General features: G+C 47.6%; 1 protein-coding gene across 2 annotated transcripts in view; it reads right to left on the reverse strand.

The window, feature by feature from the left end:
* HPCAL1 (hippocalcin like 1) overlaps nt 1-17,757 on the reverse strand; it is a 51,631-nt gene extending 33,874 nt beyond the window's left edge. The window contains exons 1-2 of one of the 2 annotated variants that reach the window (XM_042812862.1): nt 17,667-17,757; nt 4,125-4,171 (exon numbers count right to left, since the gene is read on the reverse strand). The gene's annotated coding sequence lies outside the window, so the exon portion shown is untranslated. The remainder of the gene's footprint in view (nt 1-4,124; nt 4,172-17,666) is intronic. The other variant, XM_042812854.1, reaches the window with a different exon arrangement.
* Nucleotides 17,758-19,617: the final 1,860 nt, after the last annotated feature.

Raw genomic sequence — 19,617 nt, forward strand, 5'->3', positions numbered from 1 at the left:
AGTTCTTGCAAACTGGGCAATCAGGAAGCCTGTGAGAGCTCAGAATCTTCTGATTCATTCATAAAAACAAAAACAGATGAATAGCAGTGCTGCACATTCATTGTTGTTTTTTTCCTTAATATCCTTGAATGAGCAAACCGTACACATTAGAAGCAATACAACACAGAAATGCCTCAACAGTGGAAATGCTAATAAGATCCATTTATAACAGAACCTAGAAGAACAGAAAGCTTCAAATATCACTTTTTAAGGCTGGTTGCAGGAAGAGGAGAAAAACGTAAGCTTTGATTGGTGACACATTTTAAGCCATAATAAATTCTTCTCAATTATGCTGTTACATAAGCGACTCACACAAAGGTACTTCACTTGCTATTGTGCTCCCCATTTGTGCTTTTTTAAGACAAGTTTTCCAGTTCACTGCACATTTGTTCTTCCCTGCTGCAATATACCGGTGCGTATCGCAGACATCTGGCCCTCACAGCCTGCTGCCGAAGGTTTTATCAAACTGTGGGGAAAGGTAAGAGAATAAGGTAATGCCAGTGAAAGGTATCCCTTTCCCCAGCTGGAGAAGCCAGGGGGCTTTCCAAGGCAGTAGCACAGAGGATGTCCATAAATGAGGGAGAATAGCCTCAATTCCCCCTAGCCTCCTTGACTTCAAGCTACGGCAGGGGAGATTCAGGCTGGACATTAGGAAGTATTACTTTTCAGAAAGGGTGGTCAGGCACTGGAATGGATGCCCAGGGAGGTGGTGGAGTCACCGACCCCGGGGGTGTTCAAGGAAAGGCTGGATGTTGTGTTGAGGGACATGGTTTAGTGGGAGCTATTGGGAATAGGTGAACGGTTGGACTGGGTGATCTTTTAGGTCTTTTCCAACCTTGGTGATTCTATGATTCTATGATTCTATGACTTCCTCCTCCTTCTCTTCCCAGGTGAAGGAGGAGGTCCCTGTTCTGGAGATCTTGCACACCAACAGCAGAGGGATCACCCCAGCCCTGATCTATATGACAGGAGTATTGCCAAAAATACCCAAGTACCAATTGCAAGAGCACTCAGATTTCCATGACAAGATGCAGGCAGTCTCCAGGCATCTCCATGAGCCCAACTTCCAATGCCCTGTGAGATCTCCATTCATGGGGTGCTACCTTACCCCAGAAACAAAGCTTGCATAGGTTTCAGCTCAATTTCCACTTTGAAAATCACAGAATGAAATAATCATTTGAGTTGGAAGGAAACCTTACAGACCATCTAGTCCAACTCCACTCCAACGAACAGGGATACCTACAGCTCCATCAGGTTGCTCAGAGCACCGTCCAGCCTGACCTTGGGTGTCTCTATGGATGGGGCGTCCACCACCTCTCTGGGAAATCAGTGCCTCATAAAATGTTTCTCTAAGCTATTTGAATAGGACAGATCTTTGGTGGCAAAAACTCAATTCTCTACTTTAAGATTGAAATCTTATGTCCTCATAGGTGCTGATCTTCATGTCCCATCCTGGACTATTGCTCACAGCCCCATTTCAGCCATAGAGTCCCATGCCCATGCAAATGACAGGCAGTTTTGTCTGTTCCTCACCCCATTCCACATCCCATCTTCCCTCTCCTACACATCTTGGTTTTCCATTTTCGGCCACCCTGAAGAAAAGCATATAGCTCTAGCCACTGAATTCATGCCCCAGATGGAGAAGACCCCCATGCAGAAGACACCCAATGTCACTGCTGGGGTACCGCTATCCTGCTGGCACCCAGGATACACAGCCTCCTAGCAGAACCACCAGAGCTCCAATTTGGCTGTCCTGCACAGAGTGGCCCCAGTTCAACATGCTCCCATCACATGCAGTCTCTGGCTGGGACAGTGCCTGTGCTCAGAGCTGCTTATCTGCTTACAGGCAGCACTGCAGCTAAAGAGCTTGCTCCATCAGAGCCTGCAGTACCCCATCAGGAGAGCACTGAAGCACATGCTCCAACACCCCATCCTGGCTGAGGCCACCACACTCAGGCACCCAGCTGAAGATGAGGCTCCCAACACCCACCTCAGTGGCTACTGTGTGCACTCTCCACACCACGAGTACTCACTGTGAGTGACATCCAAGCTACTGCCAGGCACTTCCATGTTTGTCATGGTGCTCCCCTTGCTCTGAAGCCACCCCCACACCACAGACCACATGTTGTATTTTGAAAGTTGCCCAGTGGTCTCAGCACTTCAAGCCTATCTGTCTGCCCATCTCTCACCACATGCCATAAACTTCCAAACAGAAACTGCAGCATGTCCTAGAATTACCTTAATATTGCCATGGACCATTTAAATTCCCAAATCAGAATAAATAACATATCTGAACTTTAAAGGCAAAGAGAAGCACAGACCATAACAGCAGCAAAACTGTAATGCACAAACACCCCGAAGCTTCAAATTCTGTTTTATAAAAGTCCACGTTTCACGAAGACCACAGGGCTTTCATGCTTTTGAGAGCACTATCCAAAGGGATAATGCAGGTGAAAAACAACAACTATGCTAAGTCTATTTTGGAGTATTAGCAAGTTTTGTACCTATCACCAATATAAGTGTCACCTTAAACGGCAGCAAAAGAAAACCCAATGTAAGTTCAATGCAAACAGGCAGCAGGAAATTATGTAGCCTTTAAGACAGTGTTACAGCCAGCAGCCCCCTGCTCCACTCTGCCCTCAGGAAGAAAGTTTCATTCATCTTTCAACATCTCAACAAGATCAACTGATGATTCAGGTCTCAATATAGTAATTATTAGTGCAAACAGCACACAGGTTTATAACGAAGATTCATGGCAGCTGCAGGGGTGGGGGACAGGAGAAGTTCGTAAGCTATTACTCACATGAACATTTGCAAAAGGCACAGGGGATTCATAACTGGGCCCTGTAAGACTCGTGTTATACGGATGTATGCCTCAGTAGGAATGTTAGGGATTAACTGAGCTCCCCTTAAAAAAATACCAGAAGTACCAAAACATCGTTTATTAAGTAAGGGATAATTTGTTGATTAAAGACGTAATTGGAGACAAATAAATTTAAAGGAGTAATAAATAAAAGTAATTGTTTTCTGGCCAAAACGAACACATACTTAAGGTGGACATGAACTCAGTATAGCATACCATTCCCCCCTACCATATCTCAACCATACACTGTACAGACACAGCAAGTCAGCCTGGCATCATCTGCGGGGAAAGGCACCTTACCTATTGAAAATACATTTATTTAAAAGATGGAGAAGTCCATGAAAGGCTTTGGACACTCAGCTGTGGTTCATTAGTCAGTCTGTACACACAAGACCTCTAATAGCTTGTATCCTGTGCACTAGGGAAATGCAACTAAAGAATAAACTTCCTGAGCAATTAATGCATAATGATATAATTTCGTTAATCTCATTGGAAAGAATCTAGAATTGAAACAGGAAACAGGGTGTGGATTTCTCTAGAAACAACAAATGCAAACAGCAAAGGGTGCTGCAGAGCAGCATGGAGGGGGCAGTGCTGGCAGAGGCTGGCTGCAGGGAGGAGCAGAGAAGTGCCCAGTGCCTGAGCTGGCTCCCTGGCTGCCAGTGTTTCTGATCAACTCTGTGTTCCTGTAGCTCTTCTCTGATTTCATGTTTCATTTACTTACAAACAAGAAACTAATGAAGTGCAGACAAATGAAATACACGGAAGCTTTGGGTATCCGCCAGGGCAGAACCGGTCACACGCGGCAGAGATTAGCACGAGTTATGCAGGTCATCTGAACCACTGGAAATTGCATTCCTTCAGATTAACACAGATGGTCAGAACAAAAGGGAGAAAAAGGACAAGGCTATTCCTCGACACAGAAAACACTGCCTGCCGGGCTGCACAGGCTTTCTGTGCAAAATCCAGCTACAGACTTTCCATGATTTAAGTCAAATACTTAAGAAAATATAAAATTCATTTAACTTTATTGAGTCTCAGCAAGCTCACTCTGGTGCAAAGGTAAAGCCTCCCATTTTGATGGCAACTTCAAGTTCAAAGATCAGCCTGCCAGCTCTCAACACGTGCCACAAGCTGAGACAATGCACGTTCCTGCACCAGCTGCCCTATCATTCCCACGTAATGCATAGCTCAAAAGAAGCAGGATCTGGGAAGTACTCACCACCTATCTTGGAACCTCTTCAGGAAAAGTCCACAGAGCTCAACTGCCTGAAGGAGAAAACAAAACAAACATGCTTTACATCACAGCTTTCTTGTAAGGGACAGCCTTCCTTCTTTTTGGCCTCCTCTCCACAAACAAATTTTCCCAGTTCAAATCAGAATTTGTCTAAACACATGAAAGCTCTGCTACACCTCTTGCTCTAAGTTGAGCGACAACTACTACTTCATCCTCTGCATTTGCTTTTGATTATTTGTCCTGAAAGAGAAATCAAAACCCATGTTGAAAAACACACAGATTTCTCTTGAATTTGCACAGCGATCTCTTCTGGCATTCAAAAATCTGCTGAAACCACCCCTACACCTTTTTGTAAAACACACTTCCAAAATAAGCAAGAATCAATTTCAAATTGCATCAAAATGCCGTGGTGGAAAGGTTTGCTTGATTTATGCCTTAGAATACTGCTATGCCAACATCCAAAAACAGGAGAAACAGCACTGGAATATAACAAGGCCTGTTCCGGGATTTCTGGAGCCATTAAGCATTGCATTTCAAAGGGCAGAAATCAGTTCTCTATCAGTTGAGCATGACACTCAAAAAAAGAATATAATAATATGCATCTTTTCAGTATCTGCCAGCTCCAAATGCCAAGGTTCATCAGCACTTAAAGAGTCACAGACAAGAGCACAAGGAGCGAGCTCACCTGGTCCTGCGATTCGTAATCTCTCAAAGTCTGTGGTTAGGAAATCCAAAATGATAAGGAAATTGGGAAACTAACTCGCTCCAGTTCCCATCCTCCCACAGAACTGCTCACAGTTCGCCCTGTTGCTCCTTGCCTCCAGCCCAATGCCTCCAGATGCTGCAATCCCACAGCTCTGCAACGAAACCCTCACAGTGCTCCATCCCATCATCAAAGTAACGTAGTTGGTCCTTCCAACAAAAAAACCCAGCCACAGAGATCCCAGATAGCAACAAGCCATCCAACAGTCACTTCCAGCACCCTACAAGGGGGAATTCCTCCTTTTGTGATTACATTCAAACCCTTCCACCACACCCTGAAGTATCCCTACTGCCAATTCATTCACCAGAGGTAACCACAAGCCTAGGTCAACACCTCCAGTACAGACAACAAACCTTCCAAATACAGATTCTGATTGTGTCCAAAGATTTGGAATCTCCCTCCTCCCAAGCACTAGCCATTTTCCCCACTGTGACACTACCTGTTGAATCTCAACCAGTATTTTATCAAAAGCATCAGTTACAATGCTGATAAATTGACTGACCAAGCAGGCCCATCTCTGCAACCCCCTACCAACAGCCTATGGAGACTGACCACACACGACTTGGCCATGTACTGGACAGAAGCCTGGAGTACAGTTAGCACATCTTTGCACCATCCATAAGGAAAGAGTTTCACCAAAATTCTTCTTCTCCAGCTTCCTTCTGAGAACCAGTAGCAAAAGACAGCTAAGATCAAAGCACATGGTATCATCTGCTCTCTTGCACACAACTGGTTGCCCTGCTATCAAAGGAAATCAGCATGTCTGACACAATCTGTTCCAGATTAATCCACGCTGCCTATTACTCATAAGCACCCGGAAGATGCTTAGGTGGGAAATAATCTATTAACTTCCAGGAAAATACTGTAATAAAAGTCAGACTGTACTGTAATTCCATCTCCTCCCATTTAAAACATTCAGCACTATATTTTTCCTTTTACATCATTACGGAAACCTCCATAATTTTCTACATGTTTTCAGAAATAATCACCAAGGAGAAACTGAAACACACCAAAGTCAAGCAGGCAGCTGAAATCAGGCTGATACACAAACCATCAGAAGAAGACAATTGCCACGAGGTGCCCTCTGCCCCGACCGCCTGCAATGCTGGCTGAGCGGCTCTGACCAAAGACCCAACCCTGCTGCGCACATCTTCCCAGCAGCTGGGGACTGTGTTATACAAACCCTTTCCCAAGGCCCGGAGAATTTGGAAAGAAAAATAAAGAAGGGAAAGAAGCCCACACCCTTTATGTGAGCGCTCCCTGATTGGTTCTCATCCTATTTTATGCCAGCATCTTCCCTCTTCGGTGCAGATGTGAACTCCATCAGTCTACTGCTCACAGGAAGGAAGATCAGGACTCTACTAAAGTTTCTATTACTCCCAAGATCACCAGGCAGGAACTCACAGTTGTGAACTGGCAGCAACGCAGGCATTTAAACAGAGAATTTTAGCCTCAACATCTTCTTAGAAGAAAACCCATTATTCTCGTTTTTTACAGGAACGGATGTTAAGCGCTTCAGGCTGCTGACCAATGCAACCCAATGGAAAGACAACGTCAGAACCAAATTGGGTCACCAGCAAAAGAGGAAATGCAAACCAGAAGCACTTCTCATCTCTGCTCTATGCCACTGGTACAAATTATCATGCCTTCCCCATGCGTGTCACATTCAGGAGACCTTACAGAACAGCACATCAAGATGATTTGGCTGTAGTTATATGCTTAATAAAACAAAAAGCCATTTCCCAGTCCTCAACTATATTTCTGCATTCCAAAACTTTTAGGAAAACAAAACAAAACAAAACAAACCTTGCCTATATTCTTATAATTATCCAAAACTTTTGCTCCAGCCTGAGGAGTAGAGGGTAACTCGCCAGCACATGTTAATCTCCATGTTAACAGCACAAGAAGTATTCAAATCCACTGCCAATTAAAAGTAAGGTATAATTGAATTAGCAGAAGCAACTTATGGCAGAAATTCAACTACAAAGCAGAATTAAAGGAAGAGATGTCAGTAACTTTTGGAGGCTGGGCAGGAAGAGGAGAGTGCATCAATCTACTATTTTCAGTGCTGTTAGCAGAAAGCTTAAGGAAGAGATGCGTTCAAAGAACAATTTGTAAAGACCTTCCTCGGAAAAAGAGCTTCACTGACGGGTAAGAGAAATGAAGGTGACAAATGCTTTTTTGGTCTCAGGCTGATATTTCTCTTGATCAGCCTCAATGCCGACTACCAGTAAGGCCATCCCACACTTCCAAAGTCCAGCTTTCGTAACTGCACTAGGTCAAATGAATACTGTTAGTGACACTGCAGTGCTTGAGAACAGTGCAACTTGTCTGCAATCCCTGCGTGCAGCTTTGGAAATAAACCCCAACGCTAGATGCTGCCTGTGCTTTGTTAGCAACGCTTCCTCACTACAATTTCTTTTTCATCTGGAATCTGCAGTTTCACAAAAATGTGGGCGTTTTTTTCTCTTTTTCTTACCCATGGCACAAAGAAACTCTCAGAGGGATGTATCCTCCAGGTTGCTTTGTTTTCCTCAAGGCCTTTCAATGAGGGAAGAGGCATCAGGCATTCCCCTGTCTGTCAGAGGATTTTCACTCCCCAGGCTCATTTCCAGCTCGCCTAAATCCAGCAGATCACTTGCATCACTTGGCACGCCTGTGGCTCCCAACTAGCCTGCAGGTTAATTCTTTCTGGTTCCTGGGCAGGTTTTGCAGCCCTCACCATGCTCTAGGCTGCTACAGCTACAGATCTAGGCTAATTTAAAAGCTAATTCAAGTCTTCTATTCAGCATCCTGCTCTGACTGTAGTGCAGGCACATCTCAAGCTGTATGTCCCCTGAGGGGCTAGTAGTGCTTAGACAGATGCCTTGTTTCACCAGATTCAAGCGCAGTCCCTACTTTCTCTGCTTTGAATGCTGCCCATGGTACCTCTCCTACAACCACTTCACCTCAGCAATATGCCTACAACACCCCCAGAAGTGCACAATAATCCAAACACTGAATGGGAAGCAGATGTACAGGTTCTCAAGGAGTATCACAGAAGCATCTGGTTAAGTCAGGGATTGAATTTCACTCCCTCTGGTCACTGATCCAGCTGCAACTCCATCACAAAATCATCGATAAGAGTCATAGAATCATTAAGGATGGAAAAGACCACTCAGATCATCTAGTTCAATCCATCCCCACCATGCTCACTGACCACATCCCTCAGTGCCACATCTCCACGGACCTTGAGCACCTCCAGGGACGGTGACTCTACCACCCCCCTGGGCAGCCTGTGCCAGTGCCTCACCACTCTTTCTAAGAAGAAATGTTTCCTAACATCCGACCTGAACCTCCCTTGGTGTAACTTCAGGCCTCTCATCCTAGCCCCAGTAGAAGAGTCCAAGACCCAGTCCTAGACCTGCTTCAGCAGTCACTATGAACAGAAAACACACCTAAATTTGCACACATCAACCCGGACACATGCACTGGGGCAAACAGGGCCAGACAACCCAAAACTCTAGATCCAATCCCTCCATTTACAGGGTGAAATTTTAGGAAATAAGCCATGCCATCACGCTCTGTTGCATACCTGCCACACCGATGTGCTATTATCAGAGTAGATACATTTCCCAGGTAATTCAAAGAGCTTGCACCTAAACTGGTAGAAGATAAAGTCTAGAGTAAGTGTTGCGCCATCTCCAAAAAGCACTCTGAGCATCCCCAAAGTTCTATTTATTGAAGACAGCTTCATTGGAGCAGTTAAAGTGAAGAACAGCCTGAAGTGTGTGGTACAAGAACCTTATCTTTGGCTGATGCTGTCACAACACAAACAATTATCCATGCCAGGCTCAGGAAAACAGGGAACCAACAGAAACAGAAAAATACCCAAGCAAAGGGAAAACTTGCATGCCAACAAACGCCACAGGCTGCATGGCACTGGATCCATCTCACAGCCACAATTCTCCTGGCTTCAGAGGAGCTTTGCTCACTTCAGCCAAAGCTGAAGACTGCATTTTTTTTTGTATTATGTGTCACATTTGGCTTACGTACATCCTGCCAGAGACTCTCACAAGCTGGCTGAGAAACACGGGCCACCGGGGATGACTGTACCCACATCAGGACGGTGAGGATGCCATACAAACATCTCCACCCAAGTTAAGCGAGTAATCAATATCTGCAGCCCAGTTTCACATAAGCAGAGCAATTTGGCTTATTAAACACAGCCCAAACTTGAGTTCTACATAAACAATTAAAAGGAAAGCATAATGACATAAGGAAGCTTTACAAATTTGAGGGCAAGCAAACAATGGTGAGGAAGGCTTTCTCGGAGCCAGGGCTTCATACTGGACGCCAAGCTGGGTAAGTTGATGTTATCACATACCTGATTCCCGAAGTAAAACATGTAAGTGCACATACTGCACTCCATTCCGATAGAAGCTGTGCGTGTGTAAAAGAAGGGAAGGAAGGTATGGAAATTTAGTACTCCACTGTGACTAAACGCATTAGATTTTATTAATTCTAATTTAAAGTGTCAGAACAAGGTGAATTATTTGCAATTAAGTATTTTCCCTTACTGAACTGCAGGGTTTCTTTTTTTCCAGAAAGACTAGTGACTGATGCCACACGCTGCCAGGTCAGGCTCAGACTCACACGATCAGCCATTTAGAAGGATACAGGCAGCTGAGGCCAGAACAGTGCCCGTTATTTACTCTATTTCCTCTTCTCAACTTTTTCCCAGTACAATTAACAAAATTATGTCACTGTACATTCACTGCCCAGGAAGTTTATCTCTCTCTTCCCCTTTCAGTCCTCCTTTTCATTTGCATTTCCTTGCTTCACAGGATGCTCTAAACTAAACATTATATTCAAGTTACACGACACAGACTGGGGAGGAATGGAGCAACAAGGGGAGGTCGTGGGAAGGGAGGTAGCTGCCTAGCAAATCTTAATTTAGCAGATACAGAGGGCATAGTGTCAACTGCTTTTTATTAACAGGAGATTGCAAATTTGCATCTGCTAAGGTTATCAGGTGGAAGGACACAACAGAGCAGTAGTTGAAAGAATTCAGTTTCCAAGGACTGACTGAAGCATGAACGTACTAAAAAATAAAACTACAGTGATCAGTGCTGTTATGGCATCAGGAAGCTGCTGCAAGTAACTTTAACCCTCTCTGTATATTAAGACTATTTTATGCCACATGAAAACGTGGATTCTCTGCACTCTCTGGCTGTGGAATACGTTACTGAATTTAAAATGAGTTCATCCCAAACTAGTGTTCCTGGACAGATCATTTATTCATTAAAAAAATAACACATTCTTGACTTTATAATTACAAAGGGGAAAACATCTTGAAAGCAAAGCAAAAAAACAAGGCTCTAGTTTCCTACTAACCCTCCAGAGAGCTGGGGAAGCAGCATTAAAAGCAAAAGTGCCTGTACAGTTCAATCTCTGCTTTACAGACAGTAAAATATCAGCCAAAGTTGAGGCTGATGGGCTTCTTTGCTTGCTTTCAGCCCTTGCAATCTGTATGTGGCACAAGGTACTGGTGACACCACTCTCTGGAGCAATGGGGACATTCAAGTGACACCACTGGAAGTCCCTTCTTTCTGTAGCAGGGTGGCACTAAGGGTGCTTTTGTGGAAGCCATGTGGAAGCCAAATTTGGCACATGAAACAGACTAATGGGCATGGCACAAACTCTGTCACACACCCAGGTGACAGTGAGCCACATGCCTGCTCCTGTCGCAGTCTCTCCAGGCACAGGTCAGAAGATGAACAGCAAGCTCACATGGAGAGTGATAAACACAGTCCCACCTCTGGTGATACGTCAAGCCAGGATGTGTTGTCTTTCCATACAATTGCTGTTACACTAGCACACGTGCTTGTTCAAAGTCCCTGAGGAGACTTTAATATTAGTCTGCTAAGCCTACATGCATACAGCTCAACCTGCAAAAGAACAGTAGAACTGGTTTTGCAAAGCTTTAACGAAACCCCCTTGAGCAAATAATGAAGAACTTCTTTATTTTATTTTATTTTATTTTATTTTATTTTATTTTACTTTATTTTATTTTTTATTTTTTTAAAACAAATGTGCCTCACCACGAAGTGTCAGTGGGGTCAAGAAAGAGACCCATAAGACCCCAGTGCCAGCCATGGGACACGCACCTAAAAACAAGGCTGGACAACAAGAAGCAGCCAAAGGCCAAACTCCCTTTAGTTGTGGGGCCTTAGTTGTGAAGCACCCAGAAACAGGGAGACAAGGGCCACACCAACTGTCAAGGCGGAAGATCATAGAATCACCGAGGTTGGAAAAGTCCTTGAAGATCATCAAGTCCAACCTCCAGCCCATCCCCACCGTGCCCACTGACCGCGTCCCTCAGTGCCACATCTCCACGGTTCTTGAACACCTCCAGGGACGGTGACTCCACCACCTCCTTGGGCAACCTGTACCAATGACTGACCACTATTTTGGAGAAGAAATGTTTCCTAATATCAAGTCTGAACCTCCACTGGCACAGCTTGAGGCCATTACCTCTGGCTCTATCACTATTACCTGGAAAAAGAGGCTCACCCTCTCCTTACCAGAACCTCCTTTCAGAGGGCATTTGTAGAGAGCGATAAGATCTCCCCTGAGAGAACTCCTCTTATCTAGATTTAGCAATTCAAGTTAGTTTGGACTCTTGACTGTGTCCTGTAGCAAGCTAGGGCTCTGGAAATGGCAAAATCAAAGCTGTCTTTCTGAATTACTCCCATAAAAATCAGCACCTGATAAATGCACTTGTTGCTGGTGCTCTCAGCTTGTAATGGCACACTTCACTGAGAGGACAAGCCTTCTGGCAAGCAGCAGCATGCCCTGCAAACAGCTTGCTGACAGTCCCAGCTGGAGGCGATGAAAGACACAGGCAAGTGTCAAGAGAGCCAAGAGTGGAGAAGACACCTTTAGCAACGCTAAAAGGCTTGAATGTGACAAAACCTGCCTGCAGCGAACCGTTTTGGCACGGTGCCCCTGTTGGTGTCTTCTGAGGATCCAATAGGACCTCAGTAGATGTCAGCCATGACAAAAGGACAGGTTCTTCAGTGCCACCAGGACTGGGGCCTGGCCGTGCATGCTTGTCTGCAGCATCAAGACAGCCCTGCAGAGCGGGAGAGGAGGGCTGGGGGGAGGTTCAAGCTGAAGAGCAGTCCTCCCTCACCCTGTGTGTCTCCTGAGGGAAAGGCAGCTCTTGTAAGGGCACATAATGGTGAGGTTCAGGAACAAACGCCATTTTAAGAACCATGACATGAGGAGAACAGAAAGCTGTGGCAGGAGGCTTCAGAGCTCACTCTTACTTGCTTTCAAACCATTACCACAGCTCCAATTACCCTCAGCTGGAAGGAAACCCAATTTCCATTAAAAAAAAAATAAAATAAAACCATAATAAGCTTCTGATGTATCCTCTGACAATCAAAGCAAGCCCCAGCTCGGCCTGGCAGAATGGCTTCCCACAGCCTGAGCATGGATCCAGCCACAGTCCCTAAGAAAGCCAAGGGAAAGGAGCTGACAACGCCTTTCCATCTCAGTGGGTTTGCTCCAAATCAAGCCTAATCTGAGAGGAACAAGTCTCCTTGTGTTTGCTGTGGGCTTTAAAGTACTGGGCTCCTTGCAGTGCTAGGTTTGGCTCATCACCCCTCTGGGCCTTGCTCCACTGCAGGATGCAGCCACTGAGGTGTTATTGCACAAAGACAGGAGAGAGGGCTGATGTAGAAACTCCTGCTCATTTATGTCGATATGGCTTTCAGACTGGTCACAAAAGGTGACTGAAGTATCTGCATTTCCAACCACAAACCTCACACACTTCAGCTCAAGAACAATACAGCTCAGTGCAGTGGAAATCAAAGCAGTGCCTAATCACTGAGAGCTTTTATGCTGATTCCACTTTCTTCTCTCTACTGTACAGTAACTGTAGCCATCTCTTCACAAGAGCATTAGAAGGACAAAAAGCAGCAAGAGGAAATTAAACCAAGCAGTGACACAAAACGGACAAATCATTTCAGAAGACACTTGCTCTGCAAGCTGGAGGCAACAGCAGGAGCAAAAGAGGCAGCAGCAGGAGCTTGCTCTGGGCTGTGCTTTGGGAGCGTTTCGAGATGCAGCAGCCACGATGCAGTGAGCCAGACAGCTCCTTCCAGGCAGCTGCTTCCAAGCCAAAGTTTTAAGTTGCAGTGCTCTTTTCAGCTCTGGTGGAGGGGATAAAAGTTTTTCCAGTGTCTTCTAATAGACTTAACAGATGTTGCTCCGAGGCCCTTTCCTAAGCACCATGAAGTACTCTTGCTTTCTGTATGTTTGCTTTCGATCACGCAGTTTAATAACTGAGCTCCATGCTGCTGGAGATGCACACCCAGCATCCTCCCTGCTCATCCCTGCTGCCAGCTTGCAGACTGCTGCCCTTGCCCCTTGAGAAGCTTTGTTCTAAGAAATGCAAAATGATACTCTCTGAGAAACTATTTACTTGTTTAAAAAAAGCCTGGATAAAGGGGAAAGGCAAACACTGCCCCACCAGTGCTAACTGCTCTGACAGCAGCTAGCACAGCAGGATCAGTAGCAGCAAGCTCTCTCCCTTCACACAACAGAAGAACTGCCAAGAAGAGAGAATCCTGCTCACAGTGCCCTTTAGAGAAACCCAGAAAAAATCCTACTACCTCAGCACAGCAAAAAGCATCCATTCTGCACAAGGCACATTCAGAGAGGTGAATTAGAAACACAGAAGGCACGGCCACCAGAAGGCTTTTTCTGTTTTTTTTTTTACCTCCCACCACAGCCACCCTCGCCTATGCAAAATGATGTTGCAGGAGCCACGTGCCAATTCCCAACCATCAGAAAGTTTCCCAAGCCCATGCCCAAGCTGTACACTATCCATCACCACCTGAAAGGAGATTGTGGTGAGGTGGGGGTCAGCCTCTTCACCCAGGTAACAGTGACAGGATGAGAGGGAATGGCCTCATGTTGTGTCAGAGGTGGTTCAGGTTGGATATTAGGAAACATTTCTTCCCAGAAAAACTGATGGGGCACTGGCACAGGCTGCCCAGGGAGGCTGTGGGGTCACTGTCACTGGAGGTGTTCAAAGAACAAGGAGATGTGGCACGGAGGGATGTGGTCAGCGGGCAGAGTGGAGATGGGTTTGTATTTGGACAACATGATCTTAGTGGTCTTTTTCACTTTAATGACTGATTCTATGATCACAGCCAGGAGCAAGGTTCATAATTCCTTCAAAACACAAGTTTGGTATTTGCACACCAGCACACACAAGTGCACACACACATCCCTTTTACTCCACTGCTCTCTGTGAGATGCTTCCTGCACTTCCACTTGTGGGAAGCACGTTCCCAGTGCTGGCATGCTGCATGGCTGCAGAATTGGAAACAAACACCTCTGCTACTCTGACTAGCACACCGGTTAATTCCTTATGATAAACACATTGTCTGAAACAGAAATTCAGTTTAATTGCAAAACCAGCTGCTTCAGCTTAGCCAATCCTCCTGGCACAAGCATCAGGATTTCAGTATGCCTTGCTTCTAGTGAGCATCTCTAAGGCCAAAGCAGCCTTTTGGGACTTGGCCTCCCGCCCTTGAGATCTCCAGCTGTCCCTGCCAGCCAAACTCAGTGCTTTCTAATCCAGCTGGAGTTTTGAAGGTTTACCATCAGCCAGACACCTTTCTGATGAGGTTAAGATCACAGCCACTGAAATCCTAGCAGACACCGTTTTTTTCTCTCAGTTGCATAAAGTGCATTCATTTCCTTACGAAAGTCTAGGCAGAAAAGAAAAGATGGCCTCCTAAAATCGTGTCTGTAGAAGTCATCAACAAAACTGGCAGGTCTCAAAGGACGGTGTGTTAGCTGTACGTAACTATAGCTATGCCTAGGTTGTCGTCCTGCTTTTTTGCCAGACAGATATCAAGTAGACCGTGTTGCTCTATACAGGTAGTTCAGTCATCAGGAAAAATGTTTAAGCGTGCAAGTGAAGAGAAAAGCTGATCGGGTTGTAGAGGGTATCTTTTGCACTGAATGTTGCCAATGTCAGTTTCTACAGAGCTCAACTAACACAAATTCTTTAAACTCCTTGCTTCTTTCTTTGACTTTAAAGAGAAACACACCTACAGAACAAGCAATGCTGGAACAGCACAAAGAACCATTTGCCATTACTTCTGCACTGGTTATTCGCAAGTCCCTATAAACCCCCTAATTATAAGCAGCATCTTTTACTGTCAGTGGCACATTTTGTGCTGTGCAGCCCAGGAGACATGCAATATCTCTCACATTACAAGTTGGATGCAGCCTCCTGGCTCCTGCCTCCTAATTGCAGCACAGACAGTGCAAGGGAATGCATCATTCATTGTGCAGCCCATCCTATTATATATCCAGCCATTTGCACTGGACTTCCAGAAAAGAATCGTTTCCAGAAGGTTCAGCTGAAGAATTCACTCTCCCAGCTGCTAAAAGAACCTGGAGCTCCTTCATGGAGAATGCAGTCCCACCATTTAAGGCTCATGGGATCACTGCCTCTGGAGTGTGACAACAGGCAGATATTTATATGGAAAAGTCAGGCAAAGCAGAAATCAATGGGTTAATTAGCAGATTAGCAAAGTACAACCAACCCGTAACGGCTTTTACTCACCAGAAGGCTGATAAAGTGGAGATAATTGTTTGCACTCCTTATACTCTCTGGGATGGCAGAGGATTATTGGAACGATGGAAATTTCAGGCATTGATTTAAAACATTTTCTGCTCATTAAAGCTAAACCCCAAGCATTTTGCAAGAGCAAAGCCTCCCAAAACTCATAGCGTGGGATTCCACATGATGCAGTGATGCAGCCAGCATGGGCTACCCCTTGCCAACAGAAAGCAGCTTCGCTCTGAGTTAAGCCTCATGAAGGTACTCAACTTGGGCACTGCAACTGTTTCCTAACATACAGTGAACAAAGAAACCGATCCCATGTACAACCACTATGAAGCACACCAGGAACAAGGGAAAGAGAACATTTCAGGAAAAATAGTCAGTTTTTGTTCCACTTGCTGGAAATTGTTGGCATTTGTTACTGAAGCCGACCTAGGAGTCAGGTTTGAATGAAGGAGCAGCAGCTCCGCAAGAGAGAGATCCCCTTCCCACGAGCATCAGCGCATCTCACACACACACACACACACAGAGCACAGTCTCAATCCTTACAGCCTCGTGTCACTGAGAGCAAGAAAAAATCCCTACAGTAGAATTCTAACTCAACTGCCCACTTGGTTTACCAGCATTCCCATCCCTGTCAAATCAAGGTAATCAATACATCAGAAACTATCGCGCAACTTCAAAAATACAGTAAATGATGCTGCACAAATATTTTTTAATCACAACCATTCCGAATCACAGATCAAGTCAGATTTCTTTGGGTTTTGTTTTTGTGTTTTTTTTCTTCTGCAGTCACAGTCCCCGAGCTGACTGTTGCTCAGGCTACATCAGCCTGAACCAACGGTTTGTGCCTGTCTCTTGAACCCGGTGCCAGCCCTGCACCCAGCTGTAACAGAGAGCCCCTGCAGCTGGCACAGCTCTCCCCACCCAGCACTGCTCCCCAAGAAGATGAAGCCACGCCAACAAAAAGCGCTTTTTTTTGCCAGGGTAGCTGACAGCAGACTAGCACTGCTGCCAGCATTGCGACATCCATTCGAGAGCAGCAAGCGGTTCGTTTTTTTTTCCTCCACTACACAGTTTCCTACACTTTAAGCCAGACAAAACCACTACACTGTAGGCAAGAAGCGAAGACCAGAAGAAAGCAGGTGTGGTCGAGAGGCAGCGCTGCCGGCTGGCATCTCCCCATCTCGCGTAGGCAAAGATGCGCACAGACTGCCTTTCCGCGAGCCTCACCGCACCAGATGACAGCCGAGGCACGCAGCTACTGTGCGATCCGCTCGCGTGCGGAGAAGGGAAGGGCCCCGGGGCTCAGCACCGGCGGCGATGCGGTCCCCGTGCGTGGGCACACGCAGCATCCTCGGCACCGCGCGATGCCGCGGGACCCACCCAGGGCGGCTGCTGCACGAACGCCCGCCGGGCTGTGCCGAGAGGCGCCGGGTGCGTTTGTACCCACAGCCACAAAAAAACGGCTCCCACTGAGAAAACGCGTCAGGGACGGAACAATTGCCTCCTCCGTTTGTTTTCCCCGCAAAGAAAACTCCGTCTCTCTGCCACATTTACATTTGTGAATGGGACTACAGTACAGCCTTCGGCTCCACCACTCGCCTAGCAATATTCCTGCGGAAATAAAACCGGCGTTTTCTCATACGCACACAAACTACCCAGCCGCCTTCTCCCAAACTGAGCCGAAACTTCCCCGCTCGGCAGTCCGCCCGTGAGCCCCCGCCCGCTGCGGTCGCTGCTCCCTCCGCTTCCCGGAGCGCCCGCAAAGCCGGCGCGGGGCACCGCGCGGACATCGGCCGCTGCCCCCGGTTCCGGGGGGGGAGGGGGCGGGGAGGCAACCGAAGCGGAGTCGTTCGGCAACGGCGTTCCGCCAGGGCCGGTTCGGGAGGCGGCAGTAGGAAGTAAGATTTTAGGGAGCCGACTGACTCGTGCGGCGCGAACTTCGCCGGGTCTAAGATCCCCCTAACGCGCGCGGAACGCGCGGATCCCCGCGTCCGTCCTTCCCAGCAGCCGCACGGCGCTCGGCACCGCGCACCGAAAACGCAGCGCCACGGCCGTCGGCGGCCGCTCATCCCCGGCGCTGCCCCCGCCGCCCCCCGTCCCGCCCGCAGCCCGCGCCCCTCACCCGGCTGCGGAGCGGTCCCGCGGCGGCCTCCCGGCAGCTACAACTCCGCGGCGGAGCCCGGGCGAGCCGCACGCCTGCGGAGCGGCGGCGAGCGGGGAGGAAAAGAGGAAATGAGCGGGAGGCGCATTGGAGGGAGGGGGAGGAAGGAGCCGCCGCCGAGGGAGCGAGCGGGAAAGCGAGGCAAGGAGCGCAACTTCCCCGCGGGGCAGCGGCGGCGCCGGGGGGCGGAGCGCGGCAGTACCCCGCAGCCCTGCGCAGCGCCGCGCCCCGCCGGGGCCGCCCGCCCGCCCGCCGCCACTTGGTATCGCCCGGCCGCCGCGGGGCAGGAAGTGCGGGGCGGCGGGGAAAAGTTTATCTCTCTGTTTTTCTATTTTTGTAATTCTCTTTTTTTTAATTTTTTTTTAATCTATTTTTTGTTTTTTTTTCCTTTTTTTTTTTTTTCCTTTTAACCCCAGTGCGAACAAGGAAGCGCTCTGCCGCAGGCCCTACAACGAGTTCTGCCGCCGCAGCCAGCGCGTCCCCCCCTCCCCGTCCCAGCCGTGTCACACGGTGCCGGGCAGGTGGATCCCTACGGGTGCGGTGCCGCTGGCCGGGGACAGCTGCCCTCACGGCGCACCCCGCCACAAAATGGAGGGGATTGAGGGCTCGGTGCTAAGCTGCTTCTCGAGAGAGGTCATGGGAAGCCTTCTTCATAGCTAAGGCCTGCAGAGCACACGGGGGAATGAATCCTTCCTTTAGGATTTCTGTTTTTCCCTCATCTCCTGCCCGGTGCACTTTCGAGTCGGGAACGTATGGAGAATTGAACGCCGTTCCCGTTGTGCCTTATCGGCAGCTTTCACTCTGCCTTCCCTCGTAGGAGCGCAGGCGAGCATATTCAGTGCGGGCACGAGATAAGAACCGAGCAGAGCTGCAATCAGGGCCACACCAGGAAAAAAAAAAGATATTGAGAGATTTCAGCAACAAACCTTGGGAGGCACAAAAAGCCCACTGCCTCCAAGCTGCAGATTTTCAAAGCTTATCTCTATACCTCGTCTGCAGATTTCTGTGAGGACAGAAAATTAAAAAAAAAAAAAAGCCACCTTTCACCTCTATTGCAAAGATGGAATACACTGAAACTATTGATGCAAAGCTGAAAGTGTTACTCAGCAATAACCACTTTCTCCAGCCCCTTTCAGAGTAGTTAAACCATTTTGCCAACTTAAAAAATAATACATACATTAAAAAAAAAGTCAGCCCAAGGCAAAAACAAGCTGGGAAACTGGCAAACCTGCACTGTTAAAACTAGAAGCAACTCGAACAGAAACACAGAATGGAAAACTGTATGCAACCACTGTCACTGCCAACTTCACACGCCTGCAGCCCGCTCCTCCTCGCGGGGGGTGGTTACACATGAGTAATCCCCTCGGTTTCCCTGCACACCCTGGGTGAGTGCTGCCAGGTGCTGGGGCTGTGGCTCACATGGGGCAGGCAGCCTCACCGTCAGCCCTATCCTCACAGCCCTCCTTTGGACGCTCTCATGGCTTTATGTCCCTCTTACACCGTGGCCCTCAGCCTGTGCACAGTGCAGGAGGTGAGGCCACACAGCACAGAGCAGAGCGAGACAACCCCTTCCCTTGCCCAGTGGCAGTTCTGGGCCCGGTGTAGCCTGGGATACAATTGGCCCTTCTGGCTGTCAGGGCACACCTCTGGGGCTCGGGGACTGTGAGCACACTTGGGCTGATCCATGGGGTGCTGAGAATGGAGATGCGTGCTGATAGATGTGGCTCTGAACTCACGTGGCAGAGCGCTAGGATGTTTCAGTCAGGAGCTCTCCATGCTGGGAGACCCAGGGCATTTTGCTGTCAGTAGGTAACTACTTCGAGAAGCACCCGTGGCTGCTCAGTTCAACAAAAGTCATTTCCTCTCTTTGATCCCTCTAGTATTCAGTATATTAACCTGTGATTAACTGCAG

The sequence above is a fragment of the Centrocercus urophasianus genome, unplaced genomic scaffold (genome assembly GCF_019232065.1).
Source record: "Centrocercus urophasianus isolate 14NV4802_14NV808 unplaced genomic scaffold, USGS_Curo_1.0 seq_10, whole genome shotgun sequence".
NCBI lineage: Eukaryota > Metazoa > Chordata > Aves > Galliformes > Phasianidae > Centrocercus > Centrocercus urophasianus.